Here is a 24,795-nt window from a genome sequence, read left to right on the forward strand (position 1 = left end):
CTGTACAGCAAGAGCTATCTAGCTTTCTGTTCCTTGCTATTGGATCCCTTTCCCCCTAACTCTTCCGCCTGCTTGGGCCTTAGTTGGAGAAGATTTGTTTAGTCCTGCTGGGACTAGATGTCCCAGGGTGGGGTGCTACCCAATGGGGACTCTGGCTCTCGAAGGAGAAGGGTAGTGTAAAAGAAGGAAGGTTAAAAAAGTGAAATCCTTTTCTAATGGATTTACTTAGGTTTGTTCAGATAGTTGTTCAAGAGTGTTAACAGGGATTAAATACAAAGATGAACAAAACATTTCATCATCTAATGAAAAGAGAGCATTGATTTATATATTAAGTGTATCATGTATTTATATGCAGCTTATATTAATTAGAAACCAGCTGGGGTCATAGTTCACTTAGCATAGCATACATAAAGCCTTTGGTTTGAGTTGTAGCAGTGTATAAATTTGGTGTTATCATACATACTGTAATCCCAGTGGATGAGAAGTTGTGGGGATCAGAAGGTCAAGGTCATCCTCAGCTACATAAAGAATTTGAGGTCATTCTGGCCTACCTGAGACCTTGTTAACAGAAGAAAACAGAAATTTGAATAAAAATTAAAATATTCATAATACTAAGTATATCATTTAATTCAACATGAAAATATTATTCAACTTACAAAGAAACTTTGTATGTTATTTCAGAAGTCTGTTTTGTTAAATCAAATGAAACACATATTTTTTCACCTAATTATTTTATTTATTTTAGAGTGATAATTTTTCCCTTTAAAACTGAATCATACTGTTTGAAAGAGGTTCTTGGACAATAATAATATTTGCCAGGTATTTTACAAGGCAAGTTGTGCTTAAACTATATTATAATTCAGTTTGTTTCCTTCTTCAATTTGTGAAAAAATAGAGGCAAGTATAAACATAAATATTTTTGTAAATTGTTGACACATCTATTCTAGTAAATCTCTGCTATGTGATTGTCTAAGAAATTCTCATTCTGGAGCTGAAGGGATTTGTAACCCCATAAGAACAACAATAACAACCAACCAGAGCACCCAGGGACAATACCACTACCCAAAGGACAGACCTGTGGCTCCAGCAGCATATGTAGCAGAGGATGTCCTTATTGGCCACATATGGGAGGAGAAGCCCTTTGTCCTGCCAAGGGTGGACGTCCCCCTCACCCCAGTGTAGGAAAATGTCAGAGTGGGGAGGCAGGAAAGTGGATTGTTAAGGAGAGGAAACACCCTATTAGAAGAAGGGGGGAGGATTGGACAGTGTGCTTATGTCTGGGAAACCGAAAAAGGGGATAACATTTGAAATGTAAATAAAAATATCAAATAAAAAATAAAAATAAAAAAAGAAATTCTCATTCTGAGAAGTCATTATGATTAATTATTTAGAGTTATATAATATTTAGAGTTATGTAATATTTAGCTAAATTATATAGAAATAAGTGCTTACTCTGGATTACACAGAATTATCTTCATTTGGAATTGCAAGATAAAGCTAATGACATTTCTAAAGGACTGTTTCAAAATACTTGTGTTCAGGGCTGAAAAGATGGCTTAGAGTTTTAAAGCACTGTATTCTTTTTCCCAGAGGATATGGGATGAATTACCAGCACCCACATGGTAATTTCCAACCCTTTGTAACTCCAATTCCATACCAGGCATGCACATGGTAAACACACACACACACACACACACACACACACACACACACACACACACAGACAGAGAGAGACAGAGACAGAGACAGAGAGAGACAGAGAGACAGAGAGACAGAGATAGAGAGAGACAGAGAGACAGAGAGGGAGACAGAGATAGAGATGGAGACACACAGAGACAGAGAGACACACAAAAAAGTTATAGTGCTTTTATGGCAAAAGGCAGATTAAAAAATCTCTACCCCTACATAATTTTCAATGCTAAAAACTGAAAATCATTGTAACAAATTCCAGTTTCACGATTTAGCTGTCAATGATCAGCATAACTCCTTGATAAAATACCTTGCTTCATACATTTATGAACTGTTTTCTGTTTGGAATTTCTCCTAGTGAGAAGGTGAACAGCACAATCCCATTTTTTCTAATTGGCTTGAGTTTTCTGGTCTAGGCCGAAGATAGATTTTAAATGCAAGAAATTTTGTTGGTTTGCCAAGGCAGAGGAGAAATATAAAGCAAACAGATACCTTTTATTTAGCACTAGTCTTCTGGAAAAAAAACAGCTTATTTTGAGAAATCTGTGTGAATAAAAAAGCCAATGTACTTCACAAACTCCTCTCACTGTCTATGTGATACAGATTAGAAGGAAGCCATTCTCTCAGTGGCACCATCTATTCCCAAGCCTAGCATCTTCTTGGCAAGCGTAAATAGATAAATACTAATTTTTTATAAATTGGATATTTTATTTATTTACATTGCAAATGCTATCCCCTTTCTCTATTTTCCCTCTACAAACCCCTATTCCACCCCCCTTACCCAGCTGAGAGTGTTCCTCCCCACCCACACACTTCTGACTCAGCACCAGAGCATTTCTCTATACTGGGACATCAAGCCTTCACAGGACCAAGGGCCTTCCCTCCCACTTATGCTAGATAAGACCCCTCCAGCTCCTTCAGTCTTTCCCTAACACAGGGGTCGCATTGGAGTCCTTGTGATCTGTCTGACTGCTGGCTTTAATCATCTGCAACTCTTTTGTTCAGGGTCTGGCAGAGCCTCTCAGGAGACTGCTATATCGAGCTTCTTCCTGTCAATGAGAACTTCTTGGCATCAGCAATAATGTTTGGGTTTTGTGTCTGCCTGTGTGATAGATCCCCAGGTATGGCAGTCTCTGGATGGTCTTGTCTTCAGTCTCTGTTCCACTCTTTGTCCCTTTATTTTCTATAGAGAGGAGCAATTCTGGGTTAACGTTTTGGAAATGGGTGGGTGGCCCCATCCATCAACAGGAGTGCCGTGCCTAACCTCTGGATATAGACTCGACAGGTTCTTCCATGCCTTTGTGAACTATTTCAGCTAATGTCATCCCTGTTGGGTCCTGGAAGCCTCTTGCTTTCCTGGTATCTGGGGATTTTCTGGCTGCTACCCCCGTTCCTCATCTCCCATTGTTACACACCTCTGTTCAATTTCCTGACCCTCTGTACACCTCCTCCCATACTTGATTCTGCCCCTCTTTTTCTCCTCCTGCTCCTCTGTTCCTCTGAAGTTCCTCACACCCTCTTCTTCCCTTGATTATTTTGTTTCTCCTTCTAAGTAGAACTGAAGCATCCACACTTTGGTCTTTCTTGCTCTTGAGCTTCATGATATACATTCATTTGTGCTGACAGTTTTGAACACACAATAGGAAAGTGAAAGTCTGTACCACAAGATGGAGCTAAACTGCAAGCATATGACTGTGTGGGTCATGAAAGCAAGGAGTGAACTAATTTTTATTTCGCAGTTACTGAGGATGTTGTAAAGTACAAATCCAAGTAAAACCACAATATGAATCATTTGAAGGCTACCATGGAAGAATTTTTTCCCCAGATGAGATCTATCTTTTCTTCTAAATAATATCTGTTTTTGAATTTAGTAAATAAGTACCTTAAATTATTGTATTTACTGTATACCTGCATATATGACATAAAATGCTGTGTATAAATGAACAAATACTTTATACCCATATGCATAGCATATATAAAGTATATGTGTGTGTATATACCTTATCTTTAGGTATCTAATATATATAAGGATGAATCTCTGAAAGAACTGTTACAATATCTCAAAGCAGAAATTTCCCATCATATTCTTGTCTTCTTTTTCACATCCTACTTTTGTGTATCTTCTCCCATGTCACCCTTACCTATTTATTTTTGTTTCTATTTTAATGTGAAAGCAGTTTGGCTGAAGGTAATTTTCTACATCTTATACTCCTCCTAGTTTCATCATTGACTCAGAGAAGTTTAATTAGCAACACTCAAATAGAATCGAATTGTTTTGCTATATTAAAGGAACACATAACCAAAACATTTAGAATATGGTACATAATTTATGCACTAAATACAAATTAAAATTGTTATATATTGTTGATAACCCTCATGTGTTCATTAACAAATTCTTTACTGGGTACCAGCACAGAGCACTGTGCAGAGCATTGACTAAGTAACTGTAAGACAAAAGTTACTTCTTTCCTCAACAAGTTTTGCAAATAAAGAGAGGCTTGATAAATTCTGAAGGAGATATATTTATGTATGGATCTAATACTTAAGATATGAATTATTCTTTCATAAATACTTCCCACTTGTCTTCTAGTTAAATATCCCTTTCCATTTTTATAACTCTAATAAGAGCCCTTTTGATTTCTTCTATTACAAATTCATTTGATCTCTTCACAGACTTTATGTGAACAGATGCCCCTGCCAGCAGGGACCCAGTTATTCAGGGTCCCTTAGAGGCCTTCTACCCGTGGGTCAAATAGAAGGAGACCAAGCAAAAGTTCTGTTGTCAAGGTCTCTTTTAATGGGGCGAGGCTTACAGGTTTTAAGGCTTTCAGGTAGGGGGAGTGCCCTTTGTGAAACACAAAGGATGGAGGGAGGAGGGCATCCCAGCAGGGATAGCAGAAGGTGAAGAGGTCATTCGATGGAGATGCCAAAGTCTGGTGTTTGCTCAGGCTGAAACATCCTGTGAATGTTATCTTTCTGTGATGTAAATTCATGGGAGAGGCTTTTGTCCAACAATGTTAAGACTTTATGGCAGTCATTACAAGGTTGAACCTCTGTGCCCATGCAGCCAAGAGTCACATAGCCACTTTGAGCCATAGTCAGAAAGCGGCCAGGCCCAAATCCAATACGGCTCCCTACAAACAGAATGTGCCCTGTGATTTGTGTATTGCAGGCAATACCACAATTGTGTGGTTGGTGTATCAATCTTATGTTTTTACATTGTAATAACTGCTATATTGTATCAATTTGCCATTATTTACTTATTTATTCTATTAATGATAATTATTTAAGTTGCTTAAACTTTCTGGCTTTTACAAATAAAAGATGTTGTGACTATTTTTACTTCAGGCTTAGCATTTATTTATGATGGAAACACTTAAAATATATACTTTTTTTTATTATTATTAACTTGAGTATTTCTTATATACATTTCGAGTGTTATTCCCTTTCCCGGTTTCCAGGCAAACATCCCCCTCCCCCTACCCTTCCTTATGGGTGTTCCCTCCCCATCCTCCCCACATTGCCGCCCTTCCCCCAACAATCTAGTTCACTGGGGGTTCAGTTACAGCAGGACCCAGGGCTTCCTCTTCCACTGGTGCTCTTACTAGGATATTCATTGCTACCCATGAGGTCAGAGTCCAGGGTCAGTCCATGTATAGTCTTTAGGTATTGGCTTAGTCCCTGGAAGCTCTGGTTGCTTGGCATTGTTGTAAATATGGGGTCTCGAGCCCCTTCAAGCTCTTCCAGTTCTTTCTCTGATTCCTTCAACGGGGGTCATATTCTCAGGTCAGTGGTTTGATGCTGGCATTTGCCTCTGTGTTTGCTGTATTCTGGCTGTGTCTCTCAGGAGAGATCTACATCCAGCTCCTGTCAGCCTGCACTTCTTTGCTTCATCCATCTTGTCTAATTGGATGGCTGTATATGCATGGGCCACATGTGGGGCAGGCTCTGAATGGGTGTTCCTTCTGTGTCTGTTTTAATCTTTGCCTCTCTCTTCCCTGCCAAGGGTATTCTTGTTCCCCTTTTAAAGAAGGAGTGAAGCATTCACATTTTGATCATCTGTCTTGAGTTTCATTTGTTCTAGGCATCTAGGGTAATTCAAGCATTAGGGCTAATAGCCACTTATCAATGAGTGCATAAAATGTGTGTCTTTCTGTGATTGGGTTACCTCGCTCAGGATGATATTTTCCAGTTCCAACCATTTGCCTACGAATTTCATAAAGTCATTGTTTTTGATAGCTGAGTAATATTCCATTGTGTAGATGTACCACATTTTCTGTACCCATTCCTCTGTTGAAGGGCATCTGGGTTCTTTCCAGCTTCTGGCTATTATAAATAAGGCTGGGATGAACATAGTGGAGCACGTGTCTCTTTTATATGTGGGGGCATCTTTTCGGTATATGCCCAAGAGAGCTATAGTTGGATGCTCAGGCAGTTCAATGTCCAGTTTTCTGAGGAACCTCCAGACTGATTTCCAGAATGGTTGTACCAGTCTGCAATCCCACCAACAATGGAGGAGTGTTCCTCTTTCTCCACATCCTCGCCAGCATCTACTGTCACCTGAGTTTTTAATCTTAGCCATTCTCACTGGTGTGAGGTGAAATCTCAGGGTTGTTTTGATTTGCATTTCCCTTATGACTGAAGATGTTGAACATTTCTTTAGGTGTTTCTCAGCCATTCGGCATTCCTCATCTGTGAATTGTTTGTTTTGCTCTGAACCCCATTTTTTAATAGGGTTATTTGTCTCCCTGCTGTCTAACTTCTTGAGTTCTTTGTATATTTTAGATATAAGGCCTCTATCTGTTGTAGGATTGGTAAAGATCTTTTCCCAATCTGTTGGTTGTCGTTTTGTCCTAACCACAGTGTCCTTTGCCTTACAGAAGCTTTGCAGTTTTATGAGATCCCATTTGTCGATTCTTGATCTTAGAGCATAAGCCATTGGTGTTTTGTTTAGGAATTTTTTTCCAGCGCCCATGTGTTCCAGTTGCTTCCCTAGTTTTTCTTCTATTAGTTCGAGTGTATCTGGTTTGATTTGGAGGTCCTTGATCCACTTGGACTTATGCTTTGTACAGGGTGATAAGCATGGATCGATCTTCAGTCTTCTGCATGTTGACCTCCAGTTGAACCAGCACCATTTGCTGAAAATGCTATCTTTTTTCCATTTGATGGTTTTGGCTCCTTTGTAAAAAATCAAGTGCCCATAGGTGTGTGGGTTCATTTCTGGGTCTTCAATTCTATTCTATTGGTCTATCTGTCTGTCTCTGTACCAATACCATGCAATTTTTATCACTATTGCTCTGTAATACTGCTTGAGTTCAGGGATAGTGATTCCCCCTGAAGACCTTTTATTGTTGAGGATAGTTTTAGCTATCCTGGATTTTTTGTTATTCCAGATGAATTTGCAAATTGTTCTGTCTAACTCTTTGAAGAATTGGATTGGTATTTTGATGGGGATTGAATTGAATCTGTAGATCGCTTTTGGTAAAATGGCCATTTTTACTATATTAATCCTGCCAATCCATGAGCATGGGAGATCTTTCCATTTTCTGAGGTCTTCTTCAATTTCTTTCTTCAGAGTCTTGAAGTTCTTATTGTACAGATATTTTACTTGCTTGGTTAAAGTCACACCGAGGTACTTTATATTATTTGGGTCTTTCTCGGCTTGCTTCTCTTTTGTGTAGAGGAAGGTACTGATTTATTTGAGTTAATTTTATACCCAGCCACTTTGCTGAAGTTGTTTATCAGCTTTAGTAGTTCTCTGGTGGAACTTTTGGGATCACTTAAATATACTATCATATCATCTGCAAATAGTGATATTTTGACTTCTTCCTTACCAATCTGTATCCCCTTGATTTCCTTTTGTTGTCTGATTGCTCTGGCTAGAACTTCAAGAACTATATTGAATAAGTAGGGAGAGAGTTGGCAGCCTTGTCTAGTCCCTGATTTTAGTGGTATTGCTTCAAGTTTCTCTCCATTTAGTTTAATGTTAGCAACTGGTTTGCTGTATATGGCTTTTACTATGTTTAGGTATGGGCCTGGAATTCCTATTCTTTCCAGGACTTTTATCATGAAGGGGTGTTGAATTTTGTCAAATGCTTTCTCAGCATCTAATGAAATGATCATGTGGTTTTGTTCTTCAGTTTGTTTATATAATGAATCACGTTGATGTTTTTCCGTATATTAAACCATCCCTGCGTGCCTGGGATGAAGCCTATTTGATCATGGTGGATGATTGTTTTGATGTGCTCTTGGATTCGGTTTGTCAGAATTTATTGAGTATTTTTGCGTCGATATTCATAAGGGAAATTGGTCTGATGTTCCCTTTCTTGGTTGTGTCTTTGTGTGGTTTAGGTATAAGAGTAATTGTGGCTTTGTAGAAGGAATTCGGTAGTGCTCCATCTTTTTCAATTTTGTGGAATAGTTTGGATAATATTGGTATGAGGTCTTCTATGAAGGTCTGATAGAATTCTGCACTAAACCCGTCTGGACCTGGGCTCTTTTTGGTTTGGAGACCTTTAATGACTGCTTCTATTTCCTTAGGAATTCTGGGTTTGTTTAACTGGTTTATCTGTTCCTGATTTAACTTCGGTACCTGTTATCTGTCTAGGAAATTGTCCATTTCCTGCAGATTTTCAAGTTTTGTTGAATATAGGCTTTTATAGTAAGATCTGATGATTTTTTGAATTCCTCTGAATCTGTAGTTATGTCTCCCTTTTCATTTCTGATTTTGTTAATTTGGACACACTCTCTGTGTCCTCTCATTAGTCTGGCTAAGGGTTTATCTATCTTGTTGATTTTCTCAAAGAACCAACTTTTGGTTCTGTTGATTCTTTCTATGGTCCTTTTTGTTTCTACTTGGTTGATTTCCGCTCTGAGTTTGATTATTTCCTGCCTTCTACTCCTCCTGGGTGTATTTGCTTCTTTTTGTTCTAGAGCTTTTAGGTGTGCTGTCAAGCTGCTGATATGTGCTCTTTCCTGTTTCTTTCTGCAGGCACTCAGCGCTATGAGTTTTCCCAAAGCTTTCATTGTGTCCCATAAGTTTGGGTATGTTGTACCTTCATTTTCATTAAATTCTAAAAAGTCTTTAATTTCTTTCTTTATTTCTTCCTTCACCAGGTTATCATTGAGTAGAGCATTGTGCAACTTCCACGTATATGTTGGCATTCTTCCGTTATTGTTATTGAAGACCAGTTTTAGGCCGTGGTGGTCTGATAGCACGCATGGGATTATTTCTATCTTTCTGTACCTGTTGAGGCCCATTTTTTGACCAATTATATGGTCAATTTTGGAGAAAGTACCATGAGGAGCTGAGAAGAAGGTATATCCTTTTGCTTTAGGATAGAATGTTCTATAAATATCTGTTAAGTCCATTTGGCTCATGACTTCTCTTAGTCTGTCTACGTCTCTGTTTAATTTCTTTTTCCATGATCTGTCCATTGATGAGAGTGGGGTGCTGAAATCTCCTACTATTATTGTGTGAGGTGCAATGTGTGTTTTGAGCTTTAGTAAGGTTTTTTTGATGTATGTAGGTGCCCTTATATTTGGGGCATAGATATTTAGGATTGAGAGTTCATCTTGGTGGATTTTTCCTTTGATGAATATGAAATGTCCTTCCTTATCTTTTTTGTTGAAATTTAGTTGAAAATTGATTTTATTTGGTATTAGAATGGCTACTCCAGCTTGCTTCTTCCGACCATTTGCTTGGAAAGTTGTTTTCCAGCCTTTCACTCTGTCTTTGTCTCTGCAGTGTCTGTCTTTGTCTCTGAGGTGTGTTTCCAGTAGGCAGCAGAATGCAGGGTCCTCGTTGCTTATCCAGTTTGTTAACCTATGCCTTTTATTGAGGAGTTGAGGCCATTGATGTTGAGAGATATTAAGGAATAGTGATTATTGCTTCCTATTATATTCATATTTAGATAAGAGGTTATGTTTATGTGCTTTTCTTCTCTTGGTTTTGTTGCCAAGACGATTAGTTTCTTGTTTCTTCTAGGGTATAGCTTGCCTCCTTATGTTGGGCTTTACTATTTATTATCCTTTGTAGTGATGGATTTGTAGAAAGATATTGTGTAAATTTGGTTTTGTCATGGAATATCTTGGTTTCTCCATCTATGTTAATTGAGAGTTTTGCAGGATACAGTAACCTGGGCAGGCATTTGTGTTCTCTTAGGGTCTGTATGACATCTGCCCAGGATCTTCTGGCTTTCATAGTTTCTGGGGAAAAGTCTGGTGTGATTCTGTTAGTTCTGCCTTTATATGTTACTTGACCTTTTTCCCTTACTGCTTTTAATATTCTTTCTTTATTTTGTGCGTCTGGTGTTTTGACTATTATGTGACGGGAGGTGTTTCTTTTCTGGTCCAATCTATTTGGAGTTCTGTAGGCTTCTTGTATGCCTATGGGTATCTCTTTTTTTAGGTTAGGGAAGTTTTCTTCTATGATTTTGTTGAAGATATTTACTGGTCCTTTGAGCTGGGAGTCTTCACTCTCTTCTATACCTATTATCCTTAGGTTTGGTCTTCTCATTGAGTCCTGGATTTCCTGTATGTTTTGGACCAGTAGCTTTTTCTGCTTTACATTATCTTTGACAGTTGAGTCAATGATTTCTATGGAATCTTCTGCTCCTGAGATTCTCTCTTCCATCTCTTGTATTCTGTTGGTGAGGCTTGTATCTACAGCTCCTTGTCTCTTCTTTTGGTTTTCTATATCCAGGGTTGTTTCCATGTGTTCTTTCTTGATTGCTTCTATTTCCATTTTTAATTCCTTCAACTGTTTGATTGTGTTTTCCAGGAATTCTTTCAGGGATTTTTGTGACTCCTCTCTATGGGCTTCTACTTGTTTATTTATGTTTTCCTGGAATTCTTTCAGGGATTTTTGCAATTCCTCTCTATAGGCTTCTACTTGTTTATTAATGTTTTCCTGTGTTTCTCTAAGGGAGTTCTTCACGTCTTTCTTGAAGTCCTCCAGCATCATGATCATATATGATTTTGAAACTAGATCTTGCTTTTCTGGTGTGTTTGGATATTCCATGTTTGTTTTGGTGGGAGAATTGGGCTCCGATGTTGCCATGTAGTCTTGGTTTCTGTTGCTTGGGTTCCTGCACTTGCCTCTCACCATCAGATTATCTCTAGTGTTACTTTGTTCTGCTATTTCTGACAGTGGCTAGACTGTCCTATAAGCCTGTGTGTCAGGAGTGCTGTAGACCTGTTTTCCTGTTTTCTTTCAGCCAGTTATGGGGACAGAGTGTTCTGCTTTCGGGCATGTAGTTTTTCCTATCTACAGGTCTTCATCTGTTCCTGTGGGCCTGTGTCTGGAGTTCACCAGGCAGGTCACTTGCAGCAGAAAAGTGGGTCTTACCTGTGGTCCCGAGGCTCAAGTTTGCTCGTGCGTTGTTTCTTATGAGCTCTCCACGGCGGCAGCAACCAGGAAGATCTGTGCCGCCCTTCCTGGGAGCTTCCGTGCACCAGGGTTCCAGATGGCCTTTGGTGTTTTCCTCTGGCGTCAGAGATGTGTGCAGAGTGCAGTCTCTTCTGGTTTCCCAGGCATGTCTGCCTCTCTGAAGGTTTAGCTCTCCCTCCCACAGGATTTGGGTGCAGCGAACTGTTTATCCGGTAGGTTCCTTCAGGTCTAAAATATTTACTCTTATATAATGTTCATGAGTATAATAAGTTGTAATTAGTAATAGTCACCATGCATACAAAAAAACCTTTGAATTTATTCTCGTAGTCTACTGAAAAATTTTGTCCTTTCTGGTCCTTTAGAAACTAACTTGATTCTATGATTCTATGAAGTATTTAGTTCAGTAGATAGATAAAATAAAACTACTTATCTTTAGGTATCTAATGTATCTCATGTAACAAAAATTGTACTTCAGTTACCCATGAAGTCACAAATACCCAGATTTAATTCTTTTGTAAGGACAGTAAAGTAGTCCATTGTTTTTGTATATAACATTTTCTTTACTCACAAATTCAGTGTTAGTTCAATATCTAGCTTCTCTTAAGGTCCAAATGTAGTAATTTTGTGAATGTGAGTTTAACCCTCACTCTATGACATTTAGATTCTGAGTAAATGACACAGAGATATCATATTTTATTAACTATATGGTGGCACAATGCTGGTCATGTTTTGAGCTAATCTAACTTGGCTTGTCTATGAATAGCCAGATAAATGCCCCATTACTTGCCATCTGAGCCTTGCTCTCTTCTACCTGTGTCCTCGGGGGAGTTTCTCTTGGCCACATATTCATGGTCCCATCCTCATTGTCCAACCTGACTCATGGAGACTTCCTTCTTCTCCTCTCCTTTGTCCTTTCTTTCACCTCATGGTCCCTATTTGAAATTTCCTTACTTAATTTGCAGTCTTCTTCCCTTCCCTGTCCAGACACAGGCCATAGCTTTATATTTACCAGTCAGGATTTATTGGGGAGTATTCCTTATTGATACAATGCCCATGTCCACTGTAACCTAATTCTAATCAACCTCGAGATACAGAACTGAGCATCAGAATACACAGCACACAAGGCTAACCCTAACATCTCCCATTTTAGTCTAATAAAAGACTCTTTTTCTTATAATAATAAACTACATATAATAAAAACAATTTGAAACAGCTATGAAAACTATCATGTAAGAATTATATTTGCAATGTATAATCCATTATATTTTCTATCATGGTGAGTTTAGAATTCTGTAGAGAAAACTTTTTTAAATAATAAATTGTACTACCAATCTAAAAGTGACTTCTTATACCTAAAAACCTTTTTCTAAAAAAATCCTAAACAACTTAAACTTAATTGTCATACTATACCTGTCCAGTCTTCAAAGCCGTCAGAAAATTAAGAAGGAATAAAATTGACCTAAGTATATAAGAAGAACAGAACAAGTACTTTCCAAAGCTAGAAGTGACTATGAAATGTGGCTACCTCGACAGTCCTTTAAATTTCCTTTATATCCTTGGAGTATCCATCCTTAGCTTTCTGTCCTAGAGTATTTGATAAATCTTTTGTGATGCAAAGAATATGAGGGACAGCTTAAATAGTCTTGGCAAAGCATGGCAATGAACTATTCTACATTCTGTTTGCTCAGTTTGGACAGCAAACTGTCACCAGTTGAAGCAAGTGCAGTTCTTCCCCTGTAGTTAGTTTGAAATGTATGAAACAAACTCCATATGTATGTTCTTCAATGTTTATCATTTTTTTTAAAGTCTAATGGGAGTGCTCTCAGGAGCTGACATATGTCATTGTAAAAATAAAGCCTTAAATATCTTTAAGTACCATGTTTTGTAGATTTCTTGAGGTTTTTTTTGAAGACCATTTATCTATAGTATATGTACATTGGCAAACATTTCTGACTTCTACCTCTTTGATCTTGAAATCAAATTTTTCCAATACACTAAACTAGTATTTGACAGGAAGATGAGTTTGACTAACACTATACTTGCATTTTTAATTATCCCAAACAAATTGTAATAGCAGCTTTCAAAAGGAGTAGAACATAAGGTTATGTTTTAAAGAATTAATTAGGCATAATAACTTAAAAGGAGTTGATATATAGTACCTTGTAACCAAATATAATCTTAATTATGTAAGCATATAAAGATCTATAACAGTTTAACCAAATATAACTTTAATTTTGTATCAATATACAAAGATCTATACTAATGTGCAATTTTCTCTAGTTATAGCTCTATAGTTCAATAATCTACCCTTTATTTTTATTATTCCTGTATTAATAGGAATTGTTATTCATTGTATGCCCCATTTTCTTGAATCTCCATCTTTAACATTATATAAGAAAGAAGCATGAAGAAAAGAAAACCAAAGAGAAACCCTTGAGTCTAACTTCCCTTATTTTGTTTTCTCCCTGACCATTAACAACATGTAACCAACTTCTAAAGTGTCAGTAAATATCTATCACTCATCAAACAACCAAAACCCACGCACTCTATATTTTTGAAAATAGGGTATCATTCTCGTCAAACTGCTTCCTTCTGACTTCCAATGTTGTTTCCTTTGTGGGGGGAAGGAAATTTTAATAATGGGCAAGTTCCAAAAAACCTAGCTTTAGCAGTTGTTGTCCTATCTATATGCTCAGAAATTTCAGGGCTTAAGGAAATTCTGACTGGAACTGTGTTTGATGGTAGACAGTCTAGATACCTGCTTTTTTTTTTCTCTTGGTTGCAGAATTTTGAGGAATCAACTATTGAGACTGACTAAAGTGGGATCACACCATATGTTTTAATAAATATGTTTTAGCAGACCTAATAGCCAACCTTCCAGGGTGGCCTCAATTCCATTGGTATGTGATTTTGTTCTTGGTTTCTTGGCTTCCTCTTTTCCATCATTAAAGTCTTGGATCCCAGAGTCTACACAGTCTTGTGGTCTACCTAAGATGAGAATATGAACTCTAATGAGATAAATAAGGTTCCCCGTTCTGAGATCTGTTTATACCTCTTATTACTACATTTTATTAAGTCATTTAACCCTTTTCTCACACTCTTAACAATTTGAACTGTTTGTGTATTCAATATGTCTTATTTTTATCCTTATTTTTTGTTTTATCCTTAAACTGGATTCTCTTTTCCTTTCTTTCACATCTCTGTCTTCAAAGTTATTCTTACATATTTGAAAACTCATCTCAGCTATTATCAAGAATCCATTTCAATCCCCTTTCTCTTAAGTTTGTGCCAGTTTCTCTGTACCCCATGTACCTCTATTATCAACATATTCTAGGGAATAATATGTGTGTGATTCCCTAAGTGTTTTGTTTTTAAATTCCATTGCTGTGATATTGACAGAAAAAGTCAAGATGTATGCTGCTCATTCTTCATGAGAACTACTTCAGTGCTTGCCATAAAATGTTCCATTTATACATTTGAATTAACATGTACACATGGTTTTTTAATTTATTTTTATTATGGCCAGAAAACAATTTTATTTTTCCTGAATGAAACTACTTTCCCTATGCTCAGACAATAATCATAGTAGGCAAAATTATCACTAAGAAAAGAAAATGAATTCTCCATTGATATATATTCTTGTCTCAATAGGAAACCACTCCCTATAATACATACATGGAACTAACATTTTTAATAAAAAGAACATTTTATTTACCACAGGAATATATCTTCTATTTTTACATGGTCTTACATTCAAGCATGAAACTACCATTACTTTCCCCAAAATGTCAATTTTTCCAACAGTAATGTATCTATGTCACATGTTTGAAGCAGAGGATCAATAACTTAAAGAACGTTTGGGAGAAGAATGTACATCAGTCAAATTTTGGAACTTGCTACCATCAAATAACAGCTTCACTACTGGTTCTATACTCCAGTGATGTTGAATGACAATGTCAGCTTTCATATATATATATATATATATATATATATATATATATATATATATCACACGTAGGTTGAAAATGGCCCATTTGTCACCTATTTCTATTTAATCTTGCTGGGTTGTATGGGTGTGTAAATTAACTTTTGTTATTTTACAAAATAAAGTATTGCTTTCTTTGTTGTTCCTAATGTCAATCTCACCAAAAAAGAAACAGCATATAGTAAGACTGTTTATTGCAGAAATAGGATGACAAATAGAATAGAGAACAATTAGGGAAGAAATTTTGCGAAAATGTGCTACTAAAGAACTCTGAAGCTCTGTACCAAAATCCCAAGTGGGAGAGAGCTGGACTCTCAGAAGTACAGACAATCCCGAGAGCTCAGGGGAGACCTTCACATCTGCTCACATTCCTGGCCCAAGAGGAACCTGCCTAGTGCCCTCTGAATACAGGAACATAGAATCAGTCAGGGACAGGACCCATCTGGTTTCTGCCTAAGCCCAGAGCTGAAAGACAGGCACATGGAGCACAGACACACCTGAGAACAGAGGTAGGATCAACTCTTCGACTCCAAGCATCATGACAGGAGACTTCAAGACACCCAAACACAGGAGCAGCTCTCTGTTCCCATATTTGGCTGAAAGCAAACAGGCTTACAGGAGGGTCAAGCTACTGTTAGAGATAGCAAGACAAGCAAATACAAGGGAAAAACCTGATGGCAGGAGGCAAGCACAGGAAACAAAGCAACAGAAACCAAGAATACATGGCATCATCAGAGCCCAGTTCTCCCACCATAGCAAATGCTGGGTATTCAAACACATCAAAAAAACAAGATTTGGACTTGAAATCACATCTCATGATGATAATAAAGACTTTAAGAAGGCAATGAATAACTCCCTTAAAGAAATATAGGAAAACAAAGGTAACCAATTAGAAGCCCTTAAAGACAAAACCCAAAAATCTTTAAAGAATTAGAGGAAAACACAACCAAATAGGTGAAGAAATTGAACAAAACCATCAAAGATTTAAAGGGAGACAACCTGGAGATAGAAAACCTAGGAACTAGATCAGGAGTCATAGATGCAAGCATCACCAATAGAATATAAAAGAGAGAAGAGAAGATATCAGGGGCAGAAGATACCATAGAACACCTTGACACAACCATCAAAGATAATGAAAAATGCAAAAAGCTCTTAACCCAAAATATCTAGGAAATCCAGGACAAAATGAGAAGATCAAACCTAAGGAAAATAGGTGTAGAAGAGAGAGAAGACTGTCAACTTGAAGGGCCAGTAAAAATCTTCAACAAAATTCGAGAAGAAAACTTCCCTAACATAGAGATGCCCATAAACATACAAGAAGCATACAGAATTCCAAATAGATTGGACTAGAAAAACAATTACTCCCATCATATGGTAGTCAAAACACCAAATACACAAAACAAAGAAAGAATATTAAAAGCAGTGAGAAAAAATGTCAAGTAACATATAAAGGCAGACCTGTCAGAATTACAACAAACATCTCAACAGAGATTATGAAAGCAGGAAGATTGTGGGCAGATGTGATACAGACCCTAAGAGAACACAACGATGGAAAAACCAAGATATTACATCTCAAAACCAAATTTAAACAGTGTGTTTGAGTAAGTCCAGCCCTACAAAGGATAATAGATGGAAAACTCCAACATAAGGAGGGAGACTTCACCCTAGAAAAAGGTAGAAAATAATCTTCTTGAAACAAAACAAAAAGAAGGGAGACACACAAACATAATTCCACCTCTAACAACAAAAAAATAACATGAAACAACAATCACCATATTTAATACTTCTTATTATCAATGGACTCAATTCATCAATAAAAAGACATAGACTGACAGAATGGATAGTAAAAGAGGATCTAGCATTTTACTGCATACAGAAAACAAACCTCAATGACAAAGATAGATACGACCTCAGAGTAAAAGGATGGAAAACAATTTTTCAAGCAAAGTGTCTGAAGAAATAAGTTGGAGTAGTCATTCTAATATCAAATAAAATTGACCACCAACCAAAAGTTACCAAAATAGACGAGGAGGGACACTTCAAAGGTGAGTCTACCAAGATAAACTCTCAATCTATGTTCCAAATGCAAAAGCACTTACATTCATAAAAGAAATCTTACTAAAGCTCAAAGCACAAATTGCTCATCACACGTTAAGAGTGGGAGATTTCAACACCCCACTCTCATTAATGGGCATGTCATGGAAAGAGAAACTAAGCAGACACATAGAGAAACTAACAGAAGTTATGAACCAAATGGATTTAACAGATATTTATAGAACATTTCATCCAAAAACAAAAGAATATACCTGTTTCTCAACACTTCATTGTACCTTCACCAAAATTGACCATTTAATAAGTCACAAAACAGGTCTCAACAGATACAAGAAGATAGAAATAATCACATGCATCCTCTCAGTTCACTGTGCACTAATGCTGGTACTCAATCAAAACAAAAATGGCAATAAAAAATTAAAGACTTTTTAGCATTTAATGAAAATGAAGGTACAACATACCCAAACTTATGGGACATAATGAAAGCAGTAAGAGGAAAAATCATAGCTCTGAGTACCTCCAAAAAGCAAAAGGGAGAGAGAATACATGAATTTCTTTACAGCACACCTAAAAGCTATAGAACAAAAAGAAGCAAATACAACAAACAGGAGTAGAAGGCAGAACTCAGGCCAGAAATCAACCAAGTAGAAACAGAAGGGACTATACAAAGAATCAACGAAAACAGTAGCTGGTTCTTTGAGAAAATCAACAAGACAGATAAACCCTTAGCCAGAATAACGAGAAGGTACAGAGACAGTTTCCAAATTAACAAAATCAGAAGTGAAAACAGAGACATAACAGAATCGGAGGAAATTCAAAAAATTATCCGATTCTACTACAAAAGCCTATATTCAAGAAAACTGGAAAATCTGTATGAAAATGGACAATTTTCTAGACACATACCAGGTACCAAAGTTAAATCAGGATCAGATAAACCATCTAACAGTCCCATTTTAATAACAGTCCCTAAATTAATAGAATCAGTTATTAAAATCTCCCAACCACAAAAAGACCCAAGACCAGGTGGATTTAGTGCAGAATTCTATCAGACCTCCATAAAAGACTTCATACCAATACTGTCCAAACTATTCCCAAAAATAGAAATGGAAAGAGTACTACTACCAAATTGTTTCTATGAAGCCACAATTACACTAAAGCACACAAAGACACAACAAAGAAAGAGAACTTCAATCCAGTTTTCGTTATGAATACTGACACTAAAATACTCAATAAAATTCTTGAAAACTGAATCCAAGAACACATCAAAAGAGTAATCCATCATGATCAATGGGCTTCATCCCAGGGATGCAGGGGTGGTTAAATATATAGAAATCCATCAACTTAATTCACTTTGTAAAATGTAAATAAAACCCATGATCATCTTGAAGGACCATGAAAAATTCAGACCCCCTAGCAAACAGTGTAGAGCCAAAAATGAACAGGCAGTTCAGTAACTGTTTCAGGAACTTGACTGACCAAAGAACTGATGATTATACCAGCCAGTTCAGAAACTCTCTCTCAGGCACTAGTTGACCATAAAGTTAGTTTACAATCTTGAAAAACAGGAAGCTTCTCCTTGTGATTTTTCACTGATGTTATCGACATTTTCCAATGATGCCATCCCTACCCCCTTGGGTTGCAGTTTCTGTCTTAAAATACCCCTTCTCCCAGCTACTCGGAGTCGAACCACTCTACCCCTGCATGGGATTCAAGTCTTGACTCCAGTGCACTGTTCCTATCAATAAACCTTGTATGATTACAGCAAGGATGATCTCTCATGAGTTCTTGGCGGGTAGTGTCATCCTGAGACTTGAATGAGGGTCTCCCTGCTCTGGGGGTCTTTCAATCTCTTTAAATGCTAAAAAAGCATTTTAAAAAAATCAACTCCCTGTCATGTCAAAAGTCTTGAAAAGATCAGGAATTCGAGGCCCATATCTACACATAGTAAAAGCCATATACAGCAAACCAGTAGCTAATATTGAACTAAATGGAGATAAACTTGCATCAATCTCATTAAAATTAGGGACTTGACAAGGCTGCCCACTCTCTCACTACATATTCAATATAGATCTAGAAGTCCTAGCCAGAGCAATCAGACAACAACGGGAGATCAAAGGGATATAGATTGGAAAGGAAGAAGTCAAAATATCACTATTTGCAGACAATATGATTGTATACTTAAGTGATCCCAAAAGTTCCACCAGAGAACTACTAAACCTGATAAACCCCTTCAATAAAGTGGCTGGGTATAAAATTAACTCAAATAAATCAGTAACCTTCCTCTACACAAAAGAGAAAGAAGTTAAGAAAGAAACTAAAGAAATGACATTCTTCATAATAGTCCCAAATAATATAAAATACCTCGGTGTGACTTTAACCAAGCAAGTGAAAGATCTGTATGATAAGAACTTCAAGTCTCTGAAGAAAGAAATTGAGGAAGATCTCAGAAGATGGAAAGATCTCCCATGCTCATGGATTACCAGTATTAGTATAGTAAAAATGGACATTTTACCAAAATCGATCTACAGATTCAATGCAATCTCCATCAAAATACCAATCCAATTCTTCCGAGAGTTAGACAGAACAATTTGTAAATTCATCTGGAATAACAAAAATCCCAGGATAGCTAAAAATTGATTGCCTCAACTATAAAAGGAATTCTGAGGAATCACTATACCTGAACTCAAGGAGCATTACAGAGCAATAGTGATAAAAAAAAAAACTGCATGGTTTTGGTGCAGAGACAGACAGATAGACCAGTGGAATAGAATTGAAGACTGAGAAATGAACCCACACACCTATGGTCACTTGGTTTTTTGACAAAGGAGCCAAAACCATTTAATGGAAAAAAGATAGCATTTTCAGTAAATGGTGTCTGTTCAACTGGATGTCATCATGTAGAAGAATGTAGAATGATCCACTCTTATCACCCTGTATAAAGCTTAAGTGCAAGTGGATCAATGACCTCCACATCAAACCAGATACACTTAAACTAATACAAGAAAATGTGGGGAAGCATCTTGAACACAAGGGCACTTGAGAAAATTTCCTGAATAAAACACCAATGGCTTATGCTCTAAGATCAAGAATCGACAAATGGGATCTCATAAAACTGCAAAGCTTCTGTAAGGCAAAGGACACTGTTGTTAGGACAAAATGGCAATGAACAGATTGGGAAAAGATCTTTACCAATCATACAACAGATAGAGGGTTTATATCCAAAATATACAAAGAACTCAAGAAGTTAGACTGCTGGGAGACAAATATTCTTATTTAAAAAAATGGGGTTCAGAGCTAAACAAAGAATTCACAGCTGAGGAATGCCGAATGGCTGAGAAACACCTAAAGAAATGTTCAACATCTTTAGTCATAAGGGAAATGCAAATCAAAACAACCCTGAGATTCCACCTCACACCAGTTAGAATGGCTAAGATCACAAACTCAGGTGGCAGCAAATGCTGGCAAGGATGTGGAGAAAGAGGAACACTCCTCCATTGTTGGTGGGATTGTAGACTGGTACAACCATTCTGGAAATCAGTCTGGAGATTCCTCAGAAAATTGGTCATTGAACTACCTGAGGACCCAGATATACCTCTGTTGGTCATATACCCAAAAGGTGCCCCAACATATAACAAAGACACGTGTTCCACTATGTTCATAGCAGCCTTATTTATAATAGCCAGAAGCTGGAAAGAACCCAGATGTCCTTCAACAGAGGAATGGATAGAGAAAATGTGGTACATCTACACAATGGAATACTAGCCAACTACCAAAAACAATGACTTTATTAAATTCATAGGCAAATGGATGGAGCTGGAAAATATCATCGTGAGTGAGGTAACCCAATCACAGAAAAACACACATGGTATACGCTCATTGATAAGTGGCTATTAGCCCAAATGCTTGAATTGCCCTAGATGCACAGAACACATGAAATTCAAGAAGGATGACCAAAATGCGAATGCTTCACTCCTTCTTTAAAAGGGGAACAAGAATACCCTTGGCAGGGAATAGGGAGGCAATGTATAGAACAGAAGCAGAAGGAACACCAATTCAGAGCTTGCCCCACATGTGCCCTATACACATACAGCCACCAAAATAGATAAGATGGATAAAGCAAAAAGTGCAGGCCGACAGGAACCATATATAAATCTCTCCCGAGACACACACCCAGAATACAACAAATACATAGTCAAATGCCAGCAGCAATCCACTGAACCGAGAACGGGACCCCCATTGAAGGAATCAGAGAAAGGACTGGAAGAGTTTGAAGGGGCTCGAGACCCCATATGAACAACAATTCTAACCAACCAGAGCTTCCAGGGACTAAACCACTTCGCAAAGACTATACATGGTCTGACCCTGGGCTCCAACCTCATAGGTAGCAATGAATAGCCTAGTAAGAGCACCAGTGGAAGGGGAAGCCCTTGGTCCTGCCAAGACTGAACCCCGCAGTGAACATGATTGTTGGGGGGAGGGTGGTAATGGGGGGAGGATGGGGAGGGGACACTCCTGTAGAAGGGGAGGGGGACTGGTTGGGTGTTGTTGGCCTGGAAACCAGGAAATGGAATAACAATTGAAATGTAAATAAGAAATACCTAAATTAATAAAGATGGAGAGAAAAAAAAAGAACTTAAGAGTGTATAGAGCCCTTTTTGGGCTACTTGCTTTTAAACTCTTGATGGGAATTTGATATTATCAGGACAAAAGAAAGAAGCCCAGGGCAGGAGTTTGGCTTGGGATTGGGCTCAGGAAATGGCCTTTTATTATAAACACTTACATTTGAGTTAATGCAAAGCTCAGAGCAGGTTCAGGTTAAGCAACTGAGGCCGTCCTTTTGTCTTGCTCATCCTGACCAGCCCCTAGAAAGGTATTGACAATGTCTTGATTATTACCTTTTGTTCCTTAACTCAGAACTTATCTTACCATTCTTTATGTATTTAAAGTGGAATAAATGCAGATTGGAAAGTAAAATATCTATTTCTAGGTCAGAACTGGCTGGAGTCATGTTAAATGTTGATTATTTGTCTTTTTTTCTTTTCAATCCTCACTTCTACCCTGGGGTACCTATTGACTGACTCTGCTGGGTTTGTCATTCAAGTCTCTGAAGAAAGAAATTGATGAAGATCTCAGACGATGGAAAGACCTCCCATGATCATGGATTGACAGGATTAATATTAGGAAAAATGACCATTTTGCTAAAAGCAATTTACAGAGTCAGTGCAGTCTCCATCAAAATTCCAATTCAATTCTTCATAGAGTTAGAAAGATTGATTTGCAAATTCATGTGGAATTACAAAATGCCAAGACCTACAGGGGGTTCAGCAGAGACCTGAGATGGGATTGAAAGAATGGGGGACAAGAGGTGCAAAGGTGAGCAAGTAGTTGTCTGATCATGCTCTTGAACTTTATTTCAGGGCAGTGGCTTCTAAAGGCAAGCAAGTGAGAAGGTCACACAGGGCCCAAGACCAATCCATCACCATCCATCCCCACCTTCTCATTGTTCCTTTGGTTTCTGTGACTGCAAATTTCAGATGTACTGATAAGAACAGATAACTGGCTAGGTTTTCCAGAAACATGGGCTATAAAAGTGGGCCTGAAACATTCCTGAGAACATTCCTGAAATAGAGGGTTTATAAGAGGTCTTGGCTCCTGGCAAGAAAAAAATCCAGGATTTTGAAAATTATCCTCAACAATAAAAGAACTTCTATGGAAATCATCATCCCTGAATTCAAGCAGTATTACAGAGCAATAGTGATAAAAACTGCATAGTACTGGTACAGAATGGCAGGCAGATCAATGGAATAGAATTGAAGACCCAGAAATGAACAACACAGCTAACATCACTTGATCTCTGACAGAGAATCTAAAATCCTCCAGTGGAAAAGAGATAGCATTTTAAACAAATGGTGCTGTTTCAACTGGAGATCAGCATGTAGAAGAATGCAAATCAACCCATTCTTATTGCCCTGTAAAAAGCTTAAGTCCAAGTGGACTACATAAAACCAAATACAATCAAACTAATGGAAGAAAAATTGGGGAAGAACCTTGAACACATGACGGGAAAATTTCCTGACCAAAACACTAATGACTTATGCACTAAATAAGGAATCGACAAATGAGACCTCATAAAACTTGAAAGCTTCTGTAAGACAGAAGACAATGTCATTAGGACAAAATAGCAGCATGTTGGTTGAGGGAAAAGATCTTTATCTGAAAGGAAAATTATACAGATTTAAGGTTTAAAAATATGAAGTTAAAAGAGTATGTTTCAAAATTCACAACCTCAGGACTAAACACTGTGAAAAGCAAGTCCAGGCAGCCCCGCCCTGCCGCTAGAACTAACAGACCATAAAAGGAAAAGAATGCAGAACAGACCAGGAGTACCGGATCTGACTCACAGTCCACCTGGCAGGAAGAGATAAGCCCCCAGCCCCCGACATCCACGACGTCCCAAACCTGCCAATGTGTGTAGCTATACCTTATTACCTCATCATGTGAAATAGCCAATCATATGTGAACATGTCTATGTGCCTCGTTTGAATCCACCAATCCCCGTAACTATGCATCTGCTTCTGTATGCCCGCTTCTGCTTCCCCAATCCCTATAAAAGCCCCATGCTGGAGCTGCTGGGCGCGCAAGTCCTCCGAAGAGACTGTGTGCCCGCAGGTACCTGTGTTTTCCAATAAACCCTCTTGCTGATTGCATCCGAGTGGACTCGGCTCGGTCATTGGGCACTTGGGACTCCTCCTGAGGGAAAGGTCCTCTCCGGGGGTCTTTCATATCAATCCTATATCCTATAGAGAGCTAATATCCAATATATACAAACAACTTAATAAATTCGACTCCAGAGAGCCTAATAATCTTATCAAACGTGGGGTACAGAGCTTTAAAAAGAATTCTCAATGGAGGAATATCTAATGGCTGAGAAGTGCCTAAAGAAATATTTAACATCCTTACTCATCAGGGAAATGCTAATCCAAACAATCCTGAGACTCTACTTCATGCCAGTCAGAATGGCTAAGATCAGAAATTCAGGTGATCAGACGCTGGCGAGAATGTGGAGAAAGAGGAATACTCCTCCATTGTTGGTGGAATTGTAAACTAGTACAACCAGTCTGGAAATCAGCTGGAGGTTCCTCAGAATATTGGATATTGCACTACCTGAGAACCCAATTATACCACTCCTGGGCATATACCCAAATGATGTTACAACACACAACAAAGACACATGCTCCACTATTTTCATACCAACCTTTTTGTAATAGTCACAAGCTGGAAAGTGTGGAATGTGTGGATCAAGCAGACTAAAACTATCTTAGAAAACATCAGGTGCCTACGGCTTCCCAAAACCACCAGGTGCCTAGGACTTCCTGCTGGGAACCAAGCATCAAGCAGACAAAAGCTATCTTAGAATACTCAAGTATTTGAAACTTCCTGCTAGGGAGCTCCACAAGAATTTGCTGAGTAAACACCCCATTCTAGAATTATCATAACCACAATAGGGACAGAATCCTCCACCACCCACTCTACAGAGTCAAAGATATCTCCCTGACAGAGCATGAATGTATGTCATACTTACTAGCCAATAGATTTAAAGGTCAATATATTTAGCCAATAAGTTTAAACTGTAACCTTGCTGATGTAATTTGTACCCCTAAAACGGTATGAAGTGTAT

General features: G+C 37.9%; 1 long non-coding RNA gene across 1 annotated transcript; it reads right to left on the bottom strand.

Moving 5' to 3' along the window:
* Positions 1-13,905: 13,905 nt before the first annotated feature.
* Positions 13,906-24,548, bottom strand: LOC120094355 (uncharacterized). Its single transcript, XR_005488704.1, has 3 exons — positions 24,373-24,548; positions 21,898-21,979; positions 13,906-14,068 (listed from the first exon to the last, which is right to left on the bottom strand). It is a non-coding gene; the product is annotated as an uncharacterized LOC120094355 (long non-coding RNA).
* Between the last annotated feature and the right edge of the window lie 247 nt (positions 24,549-24,795).

Source organism: Rattus norvegicus, chromosome 8, assembly GCF_036323735.1.
Source record: "Rattus norvegicus strain BN/NHsdMcwi chromosome 8, GRCr8, whole genome shotgun sequence".
NCBI lineage: Eukaryota > Metazoa > Chordata > Mammalia > Rodentia > Muridae > Rattus > Rattus norvegicus.